Genomic DNA, 19,086 nt, shown 5'->3' with positions numbered 1-19,086 from the left:
CCAACTCGAAAGGCGGCAGCTCAAATCCAAATCTGGACCTGATCATTCCTCTTCTCCTATCACACTCCTTATGATGAATGACTACTCTCTGCTAAGCGTGGTTACTTTTCTGATCTTCTTCACACTCAATCTGCCCACCCTAGGCATCTTTTTCAAACCCTTGCATGCCCTCTCTCTCCTCCCACACCCGACCACTCTCTTAACTCCACTCTTTCCGCTCTTGACTTCACCCACTTCTTCTCATCGAAGGTTCTCTCTCTAGGTCAAAACATTGAAGCCTTCCTTCCTTTAGGCTCACCACCTCCCTCTTTTTCTACCCCTTCTGCCTCAATCTCTCACTTTGCTCCTATCTCCAACATTGATGTTCTTCTCTGTTCTCATACCTAAGGTCTATCGTCTTCTAATACCATATCTTGTCTCTTTCTTTAATGCCTGCCTCTCGACGTCTGTCTTTCCTGTCTCCTTTAAACATGCAGCTATCGTTCCCATTTTTAAAAAACCCATAGATAATCCCCTGATTGTCTCCAATTTCTCTGCCCTCTCACTCTGTCTCCAATGTTTTATTTATTTTGTATTTAATTTTATTGGTTTACAAATGCAAACATTTAAAATATCACAAACCTAAAAATTAAAAATTAAGGAAGTCCCTCCCGCCCTTCCAAAATTCTCTTTGACCATTTTGTCGACCAATCTCGCAAGGCTTTAAAGTTATTTCTCATTGTACACTACAGTCATTCAGAAAACCAACAGTTTTTCAATCTCATTTAGCAAGAACGTTAATGGAATTAGCAGTTTCATATCCATGCCATTTAACATTTCTTGCCACCATTCGTCAGCACTCAAAGAGGGAAGTTTTGAGATCAGAGGTCCCAAGTGTGTCGTTCTGACTGTCCGGAGTTCACAGCAAAACAGCAGCAGATGTTTAAGTGTTTTGTTTTTTTTTGCAAAAAACCTACATGATGGATTTAGGTTTGTGTTACTCGACCACACTCAAAGGCGTTCTTTTGTCTTAAAGGCATTCAGGCGAAAAAGCAAGAACAGTCTCCTTGCGTTTGTGTCCGGAAAAAGCTCTACATATCGTTGGAGTTTATTAAAGCCCATGGCCTTGACAGGTGCGTCCTCCATAAGCTTGTTTGCACCTCTCTGTTCACTAGTCAGTTCCCAGTCAGCCTGCCAAATTTTTTCTTTGCTCGGTCTGGGTTTTCATGTAACATTGATATCTTGATATCCAACTCTTCAAGAAGCCTTTCGCAAAGACCAATCCACTGAGACAATATGTCATTCTTATTCGAGGTTGCGCTGTGCAAAATTTCAAATTGTGGAATTTTCTCTAAAGATCTTATTTTCCGAAACAGTGACATGTTTCAACAAATCCTCGCATGCAATGAAATCAGCGATAGCTCGTATCGTATGCAGGCTGTCGATATGCCTTTAGGCAGCCCCAACACTTTAGTCCAAAAGATGTTTTCAAGAGTTGACCACAGCTCGAATGGACAACCAAATGCATTTTCTGCTCCATAAGATAAAACTGGAATTACTTTCTGTTGGTAAAAGTTCATCACTGGTTTCAGCGAGAACCTCCCACATTTGTTTTTCAGGACAAGCGCTTGGCTAGCAAGGTGTCTGCACTTCTCTTGGTGTCTAGGATCCATGGGCCGTCATAAATACTTGCGCTTATTAGCATACCAAGATATTTTGCGTTGTTTGATATTCTCAGTGTTTCCTGGCCCAATTGCCAAGAAGCCCTCTTGCAGATGGTATTCCTTGCAGTTTTGAGATTGTGGAGTAATAGGATCTCGCATTTTTTTGTGTTAATGTGTAGAAGATTTAATTTCACATAGGCTTCCACTGCATCTAATTTTCTCTGAAGACCTATTGGAGTTACATCCAACAAGATCAGGTCATCTGCATACAGAAGTCAACTGAGATGTGACCTATGTATTTTTGGAGGCAATGATTTCACAGCGTCTATGGCGGCTCCAATGTCAGAGAGAAACAGGCTAAATATCGCTGCAGCCAAGGGACAGCCTTGTTTTACTCCCCTAAAGGTTTCAATCTCCGCAGAGAGAATGGCAGTTTGATCTAGCCGGATACTGATGGTTGTCTCTGTGTGTACCTCTCTGATAGCTGCCAACAAGCCATCTGGACAACCCCAGGACTGCAATTTACTCCACAATAGTTCACGATCAATGCTATCAAAGGCATAAGAAAAGGTGATGAATGCGAGATAGACCCTCGTGTATGTTCTCAAGGCCTCCATCTTGACTAGATTTAACAACAGAAGGTTTTGCGCGCATCCAACATTCTTCACAAAGCCTGCTTGTGTCAAGTCCACATGCTTAGATTTTATTGCCCTGTCAACCAGCTTCCGTTGTAACAAGGTTGTGTAGATCTTTCCGACCACATCTAATAGAGCTACTGGGCGTTAAAGGCATGGTCTAGTAAAAAATGTTATTGTCCCTACGGGTCGGCCATGTTTTTTTAAGCCTAAGTGGCTCGATTTTAGAAAACTTTCCTATGGACCTTACCCGAGTTTTCGTCCATTAAACGCACGCGAAAACAAGCACCAGGGAGCCGCCATTTTCTGATAATCCTATCATTTCCCCCATCGCCCTGGCTGACCTGCTTTTGCGGCACTAAATCAAATCCCCCGCCCCTGAGCCTGTCATCAGCAGACTCGTACCGCCCATTTCCCAACGCCAAAGCACATCTTGTGTCAACATTCGCTGCGCTTCAGCTAATGACATGTCGCCATGGAAATGGCAGGACGCCTCTTTCTTCAATAAGTATAAACAGACCGTTTCACAACACACAGCAGCAGATTTTCGATTCCATTCCTCTCTCTGTTACTTTGAGTATTCTGTGACTCGTTTCAGTGCTCTGGTCAGCTACCTTCGCCGCTTGTAGCCCGTGTGAACAGATACCAGTACCACCGCTATAAATTATTTTAGTTTGTTTAACACACAATGGCTACAATAATGCCCTACATGTACGAGCCCGAGTATACCGAGGAGGAACTACTGGAAAGGGAAGCACGCGAAAACGATGGGGATTCGGACGGCAGTTGGCAGGACGAATCAACAGATGAAGAGCCTGGGCCTAGTCGCATGGACGGCGTCTCCACCTGGTGCATATGCAATCGGTGCGAGCTAATGCCAACTGAGGACGAGAACTGCTGCTGCCGAGAAAACTTGGGATGCCTGGCCTACATTTCGGAAGGCGAGCCACGACCGCAATGCATCACCGAGCTGCCAGACTTCAGGGCAGCCTGCCTCACACGGCCCGTGTTGAGAATAATGATGGTGCTTATGCACAAACTTCGCGCAACTGTTCGTCCTCGTAATCCGAGTAACGAGTAAGTATACTCTGCTTGTCATGCCACTCCTATTTCATGTTCTTCTACTATATCCAAAATTACATCTACATATCATTGTAACGCATGTAAGTCGTTCAATAGTGTGCCTTGTCTAGATAGCATTTGTCCGTGCAAAATGCCATTAGTTACAAGAATTGTCATTGACAACAAATGTTTATTAAACTTATCTTGGTAATTTAAAAACAGTTTGTTTCATTCCTTTTCACGGGTGGTACAGGCTGGTGGCCTATCGTTCCTTTACATGGTGGCTCCACGGGAGGCTTGGACACCGCGTTAGAAGAGTGATACCCGCCTGTGCCGTTCGTGCCATAAGAGAAACGTTCCCGAGTGACAGCGGTCAGTACAGGGGATTTTCTCTCGCTGTGCTGCAACCTGACCTGTATAATCTTTAAACTCTTGTATTTTTGTGTCATGAAAATAAGATACAAAATAAAACACCACATATATTTTAACAACTGTTGTTTCGATTTTTTTAAATGAATCAAGTGTGTCTCCATTCAAGGATGGACGTCAGACATCTGTGCTCCGAATGGGTGAAGGTCTGGTCGCTGAGAAGCAGGGTGGTCACTATCTATCTAAGCTAACATAACATATTCTCGATAATGCATGCACTAAATAACACTTGTTCAAAGTCTTTCAGTGGGTTATGTCTCTATAAAAGTCACACATGTCTATACTAACAATTACCATTGGATTATACAGGCCTTAGGGTCTTGACCACTATAATACACCAGTTGAAGTGTGGGTCTGTGCTCACAAGAATCTCCGGTATGTGGCATTTGTTATTGATAAGCAACGATATACTGATATAAAGGCGGTTCGCGCCAGTGGATGCGCGCTGGCATGGGGGGCTGTCGGGGGCGCGAAAGGCCAAGGTGCCAAACTACATGTACACTTCAAAAGGTGTCCCACGCCAAGGGGCCATCGGTCACATGGCCTCCTCAGACCCCGTGTCTCCAGCCAGGCCTCCCCTTGAAGCAGGCCGCCCCCCTGCAATCCACATAAGTGTGTCTCCATTCAGCAGTCTTCCTGTGCCTTATCTGCATGCCCCAGGCCCATCCATCCCACCCCCCTGTATCAAAGGCGGTTCGCGACGGTGGATGCGCGCTGGCATGGGGGGCTGTCGGGGGCGCGAAAGGCCAAGGTGCCAAACTACATGTACACTTCAAAAGGTGTCCCACGCCAAGGGGTCATCGGTCACATGGCCTCCTCGGACCCCGTGTCTCCAGCCAGGCCTCCCCTTGAAGCAGGCCGCCCCCCTAAGACCACGACATACATACGTCATTCATTCACAAACACACCCCTGTTTCTAATACTTTATTAACCACTTGATATGTCTCATGAGAACATCTTTGTGCTTTGCAAGTCAACTCCTGAACGTGTTACCTGGCAACCACTGAGATCTACGCTAATCTGCTCGTCGTCGTGCTATCCGTGAACTTCTGTGACCGCTTAGAGCAAACCCATCAGTGTGCTACCTGTGGCCACCCACCTATTCTCCTGCAACATACTGCTCTGCTTGCTGAATCCAACTGTTTGTTGGTCAAGGTAAGGCCATGTATCCTAGTCATATTTCGCAGATTTTTAAATTTCTATCTATTTGCGAGTTGAGTACACTATAGTGCTAGGTTCATTGGTCTCATTGCTATTGACTTGAGTTTCCATTGCTATGCTATCAATAGATCTATTTATTTTCATCTGTGTCTATTGTCATCGAATTGCACCCTTCGGGGGTCCAGTCTATAATGTAAGCATGTTTCCTTCTCGTGCAATACAGAACATCCAAGGGATGAGTCACATGTTCAGTTTTTAGTCACATCATTTATACATTTCTGCAACTTATGCAAATACTAAGCCGCACATAATGAACTGGTATAGTTCCTGCAACCAAAACAAACCTTGCATTGATCATTGTATGATTCATTTACTTTTGTATCAAATCTTTATTCTTGAAGATTGTATAATAATGTCGATATTTACTTTTCAGATTTATCAACAATGCCTGCCTGTTCGATTAGCGGTTGCCCTTCGAAGACCCATGCTAAATCTGAAGGCCCTACAATGCATGTATTCCCGAAAACTGTTGATCGAATAAGAGAATGGGTCAGACATTGCGGATATCCACTGGATGAGCTGGAAAGTAGAGTCCAACCAGTCTTACAGGACAAGAGGGGTGATCGATACCGCATCTGCAGCCGGCACTTTTCCTTGGACATGTACACAACATCTTGGGTAACAAAGAAGAATAAACGGCGAACGACACGGAAATTGCTTGAAAACGCTATTCCCACTCTATTCGTCCACATTCCGCCACCGGTGAGTCAAGTGTCCGGATTTAGCTTTAGGCCTTGCGGTAGTGTGTAGGTATCCGAACGGATTAATTGATATTGTAGGTGTTCTATCCCTTGTAATAATTTCGATATTGATATGAGTGTATAGTTTTTTGAATAATGACATTTACCAATATATTCTTTTTCGATTTCATAACCCACAAACGCAATGTATATATATATGGGAACAGGGAACTGTGCTGTATTGAGCATTTTACAAGTATTCTGTCGCCTTACATGGCTATTTTTAATATTGGCATTTCATTATCAATCATTAATTTACCTTTACAACTTCTTGACTATCCCTTGAATCTGAAGCAAGAACATTCTACATCCTTGACGTGGTCGCAGTTATCAACCACTTCTAGCGCGTATCAGGTAATCTTACTAGGCTAATCCGCTACAGACCGGTTTTATGTATGTCAAGTAATATTTTTATTTTATTGTGTAATCATTTTACCTAATGTTTGGTTAGTGCTTTCCAATTGATATACACCTTAGTTATCGTCCACTGGTGTTTGTTTTCAGTTATAATTGGTGTTATCCATACTAATGCAAGTACTGTCTTTCAGGGAGATGCTGAAGCGTCCGCCACATCTACAACATTTCTAGATGTTCAACAGCTGGAGGTAGGGATACAGACAGCTCCATCGAGCGTCATCATTAGAGCTGGAATTCTTGTCGTTTGATTGTTCTACACAATGTTTCATTCGTGGTTAGCCGTTGATATGTACCTGTGCTGTCGACCCCAGGTGTGTGTTATGTTTTCACTATTGTAATCCTCACTAATGCAAGTACTATGTTTCATGCAGTTGATGGAGCGTCAACCCCTGCACTTGATGCAGAGCCTGACATTCAAGTAATTCCAGGGGAAGTGGAAGCGGGACCATGCGTATACGAATCGGCGCAACAGCTTTCGGAAGTGCACACTACATTTGCAACATCCATAGATATTCTTCAGCAGCACGAGGTATGGATAATGACAGCTCCATCATGCGTGATCATATAACGTGATTCCATTTGCTATACTTTCTTCCCTATTAACGCAAGTGCTGTGTTTCAGGGAGATGACGAAGCTTCCACTACAATCACAACATCCAATTTAGATGATGCAGATGTAAATAAATCTGAGAAATAAGTCGATGAAATGTGATCATATTTAGATTTTCCTTGATTCTTTTGGACAATGCATCATTTGCGGTTATCTCTTTATATGTACCTGTGCGTTCGACCCCAAGTGTGTGTTATGTTTCCAATATTGAAAACCATACTAATCCAAGTACTGTGTTTCAGGGAGACGACGGAGCTTCCACCACAATCACAACATCTCATTTAGATGATGTGTAACGCTCACCTGACTCCCACGGAGGCGCTGGCCTGGTTCTCGCTGCTGTGACCTCTTCTAAGGTGATGCGCAGGGTACGGAAGACGGACTGGACCAGGCCCCCAAATCTGGCTTGTCTGGCTCACAGAAGTATCCTTCTGTAGGCGAAAATAGGGGATTAACTTAGGGTCTGGAAGGACAAGCTCTCCATCCTGCTTCTGATGCAGGGGCGCGTTGGTATCCAGTTACTTCACTGGATTTTCAGATTGGTGAGAACCGAACTTGCTTGGCTTCCAGGTAAGTTTTTTTGATAAGAGGTTCCCCTTGTGTCCATGCATTAATGTACTAATGCTAGTGTCTTTTTCCCCATAGGGGCCGGGGTACGGAATGCCGGGGAACAGGCACCGACCCGAGATGAGAGGTGAAATCCTTGTAGAAATCAGGTAAGTCTTTAATGAGCGTTTTTTGGTAATGTCTTTTCATTCGCTCATTAACGCTGATGTCTTTTTTTCCCCTTAGGGGCCGGGGTCCGGAAATGCCAGGATGCGGCGCGGACCCGAAATGAAGAGGGAATGAATCAACAGGTAAGTCTTAACATGGAGATTTAGCTTTCCTTATTCCCTTCTCTCTCTCTCACCTTTTGTTCTGGTTTTTTTCTCCCTAGGCGCTGGGGCGTGACTGCGAATCCGGATGATCGCTGCTGAACATGGAGGCGCCCTGTAAAGGTGAGTGGAATGCGGCGCTGCAGCGATCGACGCGATGAGCTTTTAAATAAGTCTTCCTTTTCAGGATTGTCGGCGAGATGTCTCCGGGATGCGGATTTAGCAGGTAAGGACTTTTCCTTCTTCTGTTCTCTTCTTCTCTTCCTTTGCAGGTGATCCAGGATGCTGGCAGGCGTGGCAGAAGTCAGGATGCAGGAGCAGACACGGTGAGTGTCCAGCTGCTAGATGCAGAACAACGCGAAGCACGTGTGGCTGTTCGGGTGGGGTTTAAATAGCTTTGGAAGAAGTTCCAGGTATGTATCCTTCCTCCAATCAGGTATGTATCCTTCCCCGGCCATGCCCGGATGGTAAATTAGTCCCACAGGTAAAGTAGTTCCTTTCAGGCCTCAAGGAGGCCGGGATCCTGCAGCATGGTCTGCATCAGGTAAGTGCACCCAAGCACTTCCATAATGAGCCTGGCGCCTATGGCGCCAGGACACTGTCCAAAGGGCCCCTATATGGGGTTGCTGGGTCCTTCCTTGGGGACTGGATGTCCGCTTTCGGGGACGCAGGGCTTGAACCGGCTCCCCGGGAGCGGGCATCATGACATGATGCAGATGTAAAGGAATCATTGAAATAAGTCGATGAAATGTGATCATATTTGGATTTTCCTTGATTCTTTTGGACAATGCATCATTTGTGGTTATCTCTTTGTATGTACCTGTGCCGTCGACCCCAAAGTGTGTGTTGTGTTTCCAATATTGAAAAGCATACTAATGCAAGTACTGTGTTTCAGGGAGATGCGGATTCCTCCCCTCGAATACAACCATTCATGGCAGTCCATGCAGAGCCAGAGGTATGGATACTGACAGTTCCATCGAAATAGATCATCACTGGTCGAATACTTGTCGTTTGATTGTTGCACACAATGTTTAAATCGTGTTTGGCTATTGAGATGTACCTGTGTGTTCGTCCTCACGTGTGTTTTATGCTAACAATATTTTGATACATAGTAATGAAAGTACTATGTTTCAGGGAGACGATGGAGCCTCATTCCGTGCTGTCTATGCGGATACAGAAAATATAGTCGTTGCAGCGCAAGAGGAAGGGAGGACATGCAGAAACGAATCAGAGCTACAGCGTGCAGATGTTGAAGGTCGAGTCAAAAAAGTTGCAAAGAAAAAAAACAAAAAAAGGTTAGTTACAAACAGTTCATAACTTTAAAAAAATGTTTGTGCTGGGGACTATTTTATGTTTTTTTCCAGTCAATTCTACTACACTCCACCTTGTGTTTAAACTGAACATCCCTTTTCCAATCTCTCCTCCAGTTACCCGTGGGTGTCAGAACTATACACACACAGACAGTGAAGCGAATGAGAGATGTGGCTTGCCAGACCGTGTACACTATGGAGGAACTATTAATTGAGGCGAGGCGTGTTCAGGCTCGAGATGCTCATGTCCAATGGCCAGAACATGAATTAACTGTGTTTGGAGACTACAGCAAAGTTGCATTGGACCATAGCTACAGTGCGACCGCACCACCACAAGAAGATGTTATTGAATTTATTGAAGATAGCTCTGAATTAGTTGCAGATCAATTTACACAATCTACACCCGCCAAAAATTTGCCACCAAAAAACCTGTCGACATTGTTGTGTTCTCCCATCAATGTTGAAGTAATAGATGTCGAAATGACAGAGAATGAACCAGCCACAGCATCCATAGACGCATCAGAACTTGATATCAGCGATATTACTTTCCAATGTGTTGAAATCTCCACAACGTCACAGGCCGAAACAACGTTGACGCAGGATGACAGTCTAATGAAAGAGAGCAAATACATTGTATTCGACAGTTGTTTGATGGAAATTATAAGTATGCTGAAATGTGTGCATTCCATTAGAGGGAAAGTATGTGGGAAGCCATTGATTAATGTGACTCGTCAAATAAAAGGCAGTAACGTCAAAATAAATGCCGCCTGTAGATTAAATCATAGGTTCTCATGGTCTGCACAACCGATGCTGGGGAAACTGCCAGCAGGCAATCTACTGTGTGCAGCTGCATCACTTTTTAGTGGCTCCAGTTTTAGAATGTTAGAGGCTTTCTTTCAGTTTGTGGGACTCCATTTCATTTCTAAAGCGCTGTACTACATATACCAACGTCATTATCTGTTTCCGGCCATTAGTGATGCTTGGAAAATTGAACAATTGTCTCTAGCAAGTACCTTCGAAGGCAAACGATTCAGACTAGCCGGCGATGGACAGTGCGACAGCCCTGGATTTTCTGCCAAGTACTGCACCTACCACTTTCAGGACATGAATAGTAAGAAAATTGTGAGTTCGGTGGTCGTGCAGGTAACACATGTACATCGCCAGTGGCCATGGAGAAACTAGGATTTATAAAATCAGTGGAATATCTACAATCAAGGGGAATGCACGTCGACCTCATAGCCACGGATAGACACGTTTCAATTGCCAAGACAATGAGAGAGAGCAGTTCCCACATATTAAACATCAATTTGACGTATGGCATCTTGCTAAATCAATCAATAAGAAAATCTCGGCTGCAGGGAAAAAAAAAGGTTTTGAAAGTATTTTGCAGTGGTCACATTCTATCACCAACCATCTTTGGTGGAGCTCAAAAACTTGTGAGGGGTCAGTGGAAATACTACTTGAAAAATGGCGGTCACTGATGCACCACTGTACCAACGTTCGCCGCTGGACAGCAAATGGACATTTCCACCAATGTGAACATGGCCCTTTGTCCCCAGAGGAGGCACGGAAGAAGAAGTGGTTGATTCCATCTTCACCGACACACAAAGCCATTGAGAAGATTGTTATCGACAAAACTCTTATCAAGAGATTCGAGAGGACTGACAGAATTCTGTCACACAGGAGATTTGGAGGTGTTCCACAATATGTGCCTAAAGTACAGGCCAAAGCGCTTGCATTTTAGCTTTCGGGGCATGAAACATCGCACTCTACTAGCGGTCTTGGCCCATAACAGCAATGTCGGACGTGAACAATCTAGGACTAGGGGTAAAGTAAGGATGCCTCTCTACACTAAGGTGTTTTCAAAACGAAGTTAGCAATGGGTGATCAAACCAGTCTATGATGAAATGCAGTTCGACTTTGTGAAAGGCCTTATTGTTGCTGTGTTAGAGAAGCACAGATATGGAATTTTGGACGTTTCTGTGCAGAGCAGTGATCCATTGCCACTGAACATTGCGACTGTGCCATGCCCACCCGAAGCACAGCTGAATGTGAAGTACAAATCCCGGTTTAAATAATTGCAATACGATTGTCTTTTTGTAAATAAATATTATTGTACAGTGTACCTGTAAACCTAACCCCTACCTTCACCATCATAGGTGGCGAACAAGCTGGGTGTCATCTTTGAATTCTCTCTATTCACCTCACATATGTGTATGTATATATTTTTCTCATGTCTCATCTCATGTAAATGTAAATGCTGCGCGCTGTTAACGGAGGGGAGGCTTGCGTATTGCAAATAATAAAACAAACAAACATTAAATCTCACTTTTAACTCAACTCCTGTGGTACTTTATACTTTCCCTGACCTTCCGCAAAAAAATAAATGTCTCAATTTGTGCTGCAAAGCTCGCAGACAACGGGGACAAAATTGGGGCACTGGGAACGCGCCAGCCAAGCGGGCCGTGGTATTTGGGAGAGAAGCCAGTTCGCATTTGCACATTGAGGCGCACTACATAGACGGATTCTAAACTTCAAGTTCTCACAGATGCCTATACTACGTGATGTTGCAAATAAAGAATGCGAAGGACAGCGCCCAGATGAGGCCCACAAATCGCACTGGAAGTATAAGGGTCTATTGTTTTTTGACCTTGAGACAGGGACCATGCCGAAAGAACTACATTTGAAGGGAGTGCGCAATAACGTAAGAGACGATAAGGCAGAAAATTCAGAAACTAGACCGAGTTTCATTTTAGTTCAGTATACGAAAAATCGTTGTCAAGAGCACGGTCCGTTTTACAGACTGCATTACGAAGAGACACAATGGAAATTTCAAATATAATGTAAGTAAATCTTTACACGCTTTTATACTGGAATGAAGATTTAATGAATGGATGCATGAATAAATGAATGAATGAAGAGCTAGGAAAAGCAAGTAAAACGTGTTCGTAGTGGGCACATGGGCATGCAGGTCCACTGGTCTCACCGATCTCGGTCCTTGGCCCAGCCACTTTTCCCTGCACTGCCTACCTGCACTACGGGACTGTCTCTGTATCCTTCAGCCCCTTCTCCCGGCATTTACCTTGCACTTGCCACCTGCTGGCCCTATTATTTAATTTGTATTCAACTAACCATGTACAGCCCTTCCCCATGCGCGATCAGAAAGACACCTGGCCTAGTAGGATCGTTGTCTGTCTGCCCTTGTTCCCCACCTGCCTCGTCACGCCTAGAAACACTTGAGTATAGGCACGTTACAAATGCCATGCCATATCATATATCATATCATTCCTCATGCATGTAGACTAACTGTCGTTTATCATTGTGTGTTGGCCTCGATTTATCTCGTTACTTTTCGCATTGATTTTAGAGACGAACATACTCCATTGAACTATCCTTGCAAGCAAATAGTTTCTGATCGGCTGTAATAAATAAAATGAGTAATATTAATAAGTTCGGCTAGCGAGACTAATTATAATTGTTTTGTTTTCATAACAGGTATTTGATCCCATTCTGCCACTGCCATCTGTTTGAGACACCGGCGGATGGATTCTTCTGCAGACACCTGCAGCTTCGTGTCAACAACTAGAGCACGATCACCATATTATGGGACGATCGCCAAGGGCCCACATGCCCTTACGCTGTACTAGTGGCTAGAAGCAACATATCAACCTTTAGGCTGGACTAGTGCCTAGTTGATGGAACAGCCTTGCGGTTCACCGTGCTTCCAAAGTGATTCTTTTTACGAAAATGAACACCCTGTGTACCATAAAGGAACAGCACGTGACTCAAGGTGAAACGGAACAGTTATTGCGGATACAGATAAAAGAAAATAAATGGCTTTCGGAGTTCATATGGCAATTGCTGAATATTCTCTAAACATTTAATGTCAAATAAAGGTTCTTTACCAAATGTACCGTGTTGCTGTTTCATTTTAAAGTACAGTTTCATATTCCGAATTGTGGCGCGCTGTGTTGTGAGTTGATCTGTGTTGGTTTCCGGGTTCTGTGTGGAGTCGCGCAGAAGACGACTGGGCGCGTTTGCCTACGCAGCACAGAAACGTCACGGAGAGAGGCGGGGAATATGAATGTTTTGATAATGTCAGGCTCAGGGGCGGGGGAATTGATTTAGTGCCGCAAAAGCAGGTCAGCCAGGGCGATCGGGGAAAACATAGGATTATCAGAAAATGGCGGCTCCCTGGTGCTTGTTTTCGTGTGCGTTTAATGGACGAAAACTCGGGTAAGGTCCATAGGAAAGTTTTCTAAAATCGAGCCACTTAGGCTTAAAAAAACATGACCGACCCGTAGGGACAATAACATTTTTTACTAGACCATGCCTTTAATATTTTGGACAAGCTCGGTTCCCTTTTTTAAATATTGGAACGATTATCACGGTTTTCCAGGAACTAGGCGTACAACATTGCATGTTGATCCTTTCAAACAATGCCAAGCAGAAGTCTGCCCAAATTTCAGGATGTTGTTTTATAGTGAAATTTGTTAACCCATCAGGACCAGGGGCTCTAGATCCTTTTGCCTTCGTGATTACGCTCACAATGTCCTCTCTTAAAAAGGTTAGCACCCAACCCGTTTGGCTGGCTGCAGGTACTGTGTCCGTGGATTCACCTTTTCTGTATAACTCACTAAAGTGTGAGATCCACTCAGTCTCGGTCACCAAGATGGTTTGAAGCGCCTTTTGTGGTGCCTGTGTGTTATTAGTCTCCAAAAGTCCCCAGGGTTTTTATTTCATAAGCTTTCCAGCATCGTTTTGCAGCATTAGATTTTTATGCAATTTTAACCCATTTTTATATTTTTGTGTCGCAGCGCGTTTTTTAGATTTCCGTGCTTGTACATCTAGGCCTTGAATCTTGCGAATCTCACAGCACATCTGGCTCTTCCTTTTCAGTATTTCGAGGTCAAAGCAGTGTTTGCGAACAAAGTTCGGGTGTCTTGAACCTACTTTTTTTGTCTTAAACTGCATTAACAGGTGACCATATTCCACAGCTGAGCTCTCCATGCAAAACTTATTTGAGATATAAGAGACATCAGATTTGTCTAATCTCAGTCTTACCCCATTAGATTCCACTGAGACTTTATGGTTCCATCTGGTTCTTATCGAGTCCCTGTAAGTCATTAGTTCCATTTGCAGCATGTCATGGTCACTATTGACCATTTGTATCACCTTCATGCTTTTCACTCTAGAGTGGAGGTCATCCGAGACAAACATGTAATCGATGGTTGATTTATGGTCTGCTCGCTGCCACGTTGGTGCAGGTGGTATGTGTCCAGGAGTGCATCCATTTAGCATGTGCAGCTTTCTTAAGTCCATCTCTGAGTGCCATTCATTTGCCAATTTCATGTTTCGGGTCCAGAATTCTTAAAATAATCTAAGTTTAGATCTCCACAAATGATTAGACTGGCACATTTCGTGACTTCTAATAGGGAATCCAGAATTGTCAATATTTGATCTAAAAAGGGGTACTTGCCTGCTCTAATGTGATTCCAATACAGATTTACTAACGTGAGTTAATCAGTGAAGTTATTAAGTGAGTCAAGCTTTCCTATAACAGTCACTTGGATGAAAGGCGAATGGTTTATGGTTTCTATAATACGATAGCCAGATTTTCTGTTGACTAAGGTTACTAAACCGGCCATTGGACGCCCTTTATCAGTCTTTATGGCCGGGTTGAACGCAAGTTCATAACCTTCCACGGTCGGCAGTTGGCATAGCTAAGTTTCCTGAAAACAAGCCATTTCCAAACCCTCAAGCCAGTTTAAGTTGAACAAATGCATGAATCCCCTTGTATTCCAAGAACCGACCAGACTCACATGTGTGGTACTCTCCTTCTGGCATTACTCTCGAGCTTTTGTGTTCAGACAGTGCGCCAGCCATTGCCACTCGGAGTTGCATTCTGGTTGGTTTAGGAATTTGGGATCCTTTTCCTTGGCTTCATCAATATAGTTTAGCCCTTCTAAGGTTATTCTGATTTGGTCTTTTACGCACTCTTTAGGCTTTGATTGTTCAACGGCAAACTTGACTTTATGCGTATCGGCAATCCTCTTTTCACACACCTCGCAGTGTTGAGTTTCCAGTCTTTTCGTCTCTCGCAACAGACTCACAGATTGGCGCAAGCAGTTTTTAGAGTATGTTGCTTGGTTCCGCAGATCCGCATTCGGTGGCAACAAAGTCACAGTGCCTGCCTGACCAGCAGATTGTGCCTTAAAGGATGAATCCACTTGTTTGTACACATCGAAGCCCAAGGATAGCAGGACAGCACTTGCTTCTAAAATAGTGTCTACAATAATAGGTGACACTAAATGCAACACCACTTTATTGTTTTGATCTTCATCTGGAAATTCTACTATTTTCATGTCATCAGAACCAATAGCTCATAAACTTGCAACATAGTGAAGTCATTTTATCACATTGCTACAGTTTAAGATCAACTTGTCACTAGAGTACACTCGTTCTATCATAATCTTACAGAGTAGCTCTTATCACATCTTCTGTGCTCGTTCACTTCACCCATAATGAGACGGCTGTTTATACTGTTCTTCGATGTTTTGTTTTGCCCCAAAACCAATTCTCCTCCAACCTTGTCCTGATGGATATTATGTTTGCCAACATCAGCGGGTGATCAAGCTCCACCCTTTTACCATTTGGGCTGGTATCTTTTTCATGTTGTGTTTCCATTCTACAGTAGGGAACGCAGGGCTCGAGGGGGCTATTTCTTTGGGTGACAAAACCTCTGTAGCTGGTATAATGTTACACAATCTTCCAGCGTTAGGTGGAGCCACAATGCTTGGCCTTCCTGCAGCACTTTTGCTTGGAACCCCCTGTGCCTCCGGTATATTTTGAACATCTTTGCCCTCGTTTTCCGCAGTTGGTTTGACAGTAACCTGGGACTCTTCAATTGCCCCATCATCATATGTTGACATATTTAATAGGTCGACTGAAAGATCGTCAATGCACATCAGCTCGCTTTCCTGATCCTTTTTTGATTTTTCTTCAGCACTTTTCATTTTCAAGACTTTCGTTTGGCATGAGTGGGTATTCTTGATTTTGTCTTTTGCCAAATACTTTTGCCAAATACATGGACGACTTTTATGTTGCTTTTATGTTGCGCAAGAATTTTCTCGCGCTAGTCGCGCAAGTGCTTTTTTCCCTGTTTGATTTTTGGATTTCTTGGGAAGAGGCCGGACCGGTGGTTTAACTTTCAGGCCCTTCAGGGGGACTTGGATGCAGTAAAAAATTGGAAAAAACCCAGAGGCATTTGACTTTGGATCTTCGGGAATTGGGACAATGGTGTTTGCTCCGAGGCCTGAGTTTTGGTCACCTGAGAATCTAAGTACTTGAGCATTAGAGTGTGCCAAGTTATCTTGGCTTCTAGCCTGTTCAAAAGCAGTGTTAAAAGAAATTTCAGCAATGTTAGACACTGGTGAATTACAAGACAGGTTCACGTCGTTTGTATTCATCACCAGACCTTCTGTGCGTCCCCCTTCCAGTTCTGAGTTAGTGATGGAACTGGATTCCAGATTCATGGTGTGAGCTTCATAAAGGCTTGGTCCCAAGTCAACAACATTCCCAGCCATGTTTGGATCTAGGACTTTCGCTCTAGGTGCCTCAAAGCGGGGTTTGTTGGCTAAAATGTTACCCTGCGACCCATGAGTGTCCACTGTATCCTTGTTTTGCACGCTCCTACATGCCGCTGGTTCATAGTTTAGTCTCTTTCTTGAGTCTGAGTTTTCATGTTTAAATAGAGACAAGGCCTCTTTGGCCACTTCCGCTAACAGCTTTTTGTCCATGATGTCATTTCGTTTTTGTTCAGTTAAAGATTTCAAGGATACCTCTAGCCTTTTGATACACATTTTGTTCATTGCTGGTCCGGCTAAATAAGTCCAAGTTGTAGGAGCTTTGAGTTCATTAGTGCCACCAAGGTCATGAAGTCTTACCTGTTATCGTTGATGTTTTGTATTGTATTGTATTGTGGTATTTGTAACGCGCACCTAACGAACTCAATCGTAACTGGGCGCAGATGTATCAATTGACATTTATCTGTGAATGGTCCACTGGATCTTATGAGAATTACTTAGCAAATATACTCTATCAGAAGCCTAATAGAACAAATAGGTCTTTACAGCCCTCCGGAAAACCGAAAGGGTTTTAATGTCGTGGATTTCTCTGGGTAGTTTGTTCCACGCTCTGGGCCCGTAGACTGAGAATCTGCGGTTCCCTTTGTTCACACATTTAGTGCCTGGTATGCAGAGCAGATTTTGATCTGCGGAGCGCAGTTGTCGGGTAGGAATGTACCTCCTGATTTTATCTGATAGATATGTTGGTCCTATCTTATTCATGCCCTTATAGACCAAACAGAGGACCTTAAACTCTATTCTCTCTTTTACAGGCAACCAGTGCAGGGCTTTTCTCAGGATAGAGATTGAGGCTCATTTTTTTGACCTGTACACCAGTCTGACTGCTGCATTTTGGGCCAACTGCAGTCTACGCACTTGGTAAGCTGGAATACCCGACAGCAATGCGTTACCATAATCTAGCTTTGAATTAACCAGAGTACCGATAACTATCGCTCTATCCTCATTCGCAATAAAAGGTCAAATGTGTCTCAGTATACGCAATGAGTGGTATGCTGCCTGCACCTTCACACTCACCTGAGCTCCACTTTCGATATTGTCCTCCCAGATACAACCTAAATTCTTAATTTTTTGGGAGAAATTCAACTGCGTCCCCGATAAACAAGGGTGATGCAATTTCTCCTTCTGTAGATGGTGTTTTAAGGCGAATACGGATACTTTCAGTTTTGCTGGCATTCAGCAATAACTGATTTGCACACATCCAACCATGTATCACTTGTAGACATCGTTCCACTATCTCATATGTTTCCTCTTGGTTCTGTATCCCCAGGAACACCCGAGTATCATCCGCGTATGAATGAAACTGTATACCATGCTTTGTCAAAATATCCATAAGCAGTTTTACATACAAATTAAAAAGCAGTGGGGAAAGGGAGGATCCCTGAGGAACTCCACAGCTTTGTAATACTGAGAACGACAGGAAATCTCCCAGTCAAGCCCATTGTTCTCTGCTGCAAAGAAAGGATCGAAACCATTGCAGGGCCTTTACCCCCACCCCTCCTACTTCCATCAGACGTCTCAACAGAGTCCCATGGTCCACCGTATCAAAAGCGGCGGACAGGTCGAGCATAACCAACAGGGACTTGCCCCCCTGATCCGCTATTTCTAACAAATCATCCCACACCGTTAATAGTGCCGTCTCTGTCCCAAATCCTGGGTGAAAAACAGACTGTAATGGGTCTAACAGATTCTCCTGGTCAACATGGTTCTGCAATTGAGTGGTCACAACTTTTTCCAAAATCTTGGAAGGCCATGGTAATCCTGCTACTGGCCTATAGTTCTGAACATTTTTAGGGACTAGGTTCGCTTGTTTTAGCAGCGGTGTCACCACCGATTTTTTTAAAAATTGATGGTACTACCCCTGATGTAAGTGATTTATTAACAAATTTTGTAATAAATGGGGTAATATCTGGGGCTATTCGTTTCGCTACTGAAGATGGAATGGCAAAGAGCGTATCATTGGTTGGCTTCAAAGCGGAAAAAAAATCCTTTCCTGGTAAACTTCCTCGAATGTAAATGCATTTTTGCACAATCTCATCGTGTGCTATATGTTCTAAACTAGTCACATCAATTATTTCCAGATCCTCTTGGGGATCTAGTAATTTAATACCTCGAATTGTGTCTCTTGTATTTACTCTATTTTATTCACAAAATAGTTATTAAATGCATCCGCCTGTACTTGTGAGGCTTCTGGCGCCACTGATGCACACCCAGGGTTCGCTAACTGGGAGATTACTGCATACAATTCACGTGGTCTATTCATAACCTTATCAATTTTTTTGGTTATAAATTCAGCTTTCTCCAGCATGGGGTCTGGCATGGATTCACATGCTCATGAATATTCCCTGTCGTCAGGCCGGGAATCCTCGGTACAGACAAAATCAGTATCAGTTTCGTTTCTGATCTGTCTTTCTTAGTAGTAACCAATCACTGATCTCTGGGTCATACTGCCCCCAGCCAATGACTGCCCTCTCCCTAATCCCCGCAAATACAAAGAGGTG

General features: G+C 43.7%; 1 protein-coding gene across 1 annotated transcript in view; it reads right to left on the bottom strand.

Annotated features, from left to right (window-relative positions):
• Positions 1–19,086, bottom strand: part of LOC138520541 (E3 ubiquitin-protein ligase TRIM39-like) — a 258,308-nt gene that overhangs the window by 11,739 nt on the left and 227,483 nt on the right. The window lies entirely within an intron of this gene.

This window comes from Ambystoma mexicanum, chromosome 13, assembly GCF_040938575.1.
Source record: "Ambystoma mexicanum isolate Mex_15411 chromosome 13, UKY_AmexF1_1, whole genome shotgun sequence".
NCBI lineage: Eukaryota > Metazoa > Chordata > Amphibia > Caudata > Ambystomatidae > Ambystoma > Ambystoma mexicanum.
The sequence above is the reverse complement of the archived record's forward strand: the minus strand, read 5'-3'. Positions and strand labels throughout refer to the sequence as shown.